This window comes from Terrapene carolina, unplaced genomic scaffold, assembly GCF_002925995.2.
Source record: "Terrapene carolina triunguis isolate 2854851 unplaced genomic scaffold, T_m_triunguis-2.0 Scaffold231, whole genome shotgun sequence".
Lineage (NCBI taxonomy): Eukaryota > Metazoa > Chordata > Testudines > Emydidae > Terrapene > Terrapene triunguis.
The window spans coordinates 3,645,351-3,646,192 of NW_020664582.1; positions in this window are offsets into that span (position 1 = coordinate 3,645,351).

Below are 842 nucleotides of genomic sequence, written 5' to 3' on the forward strand. Positions count from 1 at the left end.
TTCCCCCACAGATACTGCCCCGATACCCCAAACCCTCTACCTCCCCCCCTCAGATACCCCAAACCCTCTACCTCCCCCTTTCCCCCACAGATACTGCCCCGATACCCCAAACCCTCTACCTCCCCCCCTCAGATACCCCAAACCCTCTACCTCCCCCTTTCCCCCACAGATACTGCCCCGATACCCCAAACCCTCTACCTCCCCCTCCCCCCCCACACAGGTACCCCCACCTCCTTCCCCTGTATACTCATCCTTCAGACACCCCCAAACCCTCTACTCCCCCCTCAGACACACAGGTGACCCGGGCCGCCGCGCGCGGCGCAGACTCACCATTGGGTCCGTACTTGTCCCGGCTCCGGCGGACCTGCTCGGGGCTCAGCCCGCAGCTCTCCTGCACCCCGAAGCGCTGCAGCACCGCGGCCGCCGGCGAGCTGTGCGCGTTCTCCATGCCCCGGGGCCGCCGGGCTGCGCCGAGAGACGGGGCCGGGGCGCTGCAGCCGCAGCCGCTGGACTTCGGGCGGACGGGGCGCGGGGGGGGGGGGGGGGGGGGGGGGGGGGACACCTGCGTTGCAGCAGCTCCCAGAGGAGAAGTCGAGTCCGCTTTAAAGTTGCCCGGGCTCGGTCCTCCCTGCCTCCAGCGCGGCACCTTTTCTCCCTCTGCTGGAAGGTGAGCCCGGCCCCGGGTCCGACTCCGCCTCCTGCCGGAGCAGCCCTGCCCTCCGCCGAGGCTACCGCCTGCCCAGCCCCTCGCACCAAGTCCCTTCCCCCCGCCGCACGCTGCTGAGGCCGGGGAGCCGCCCCGGGGTGCTGCCCACAGCCCCCCCCCCCCTCCGCCTGGCTGA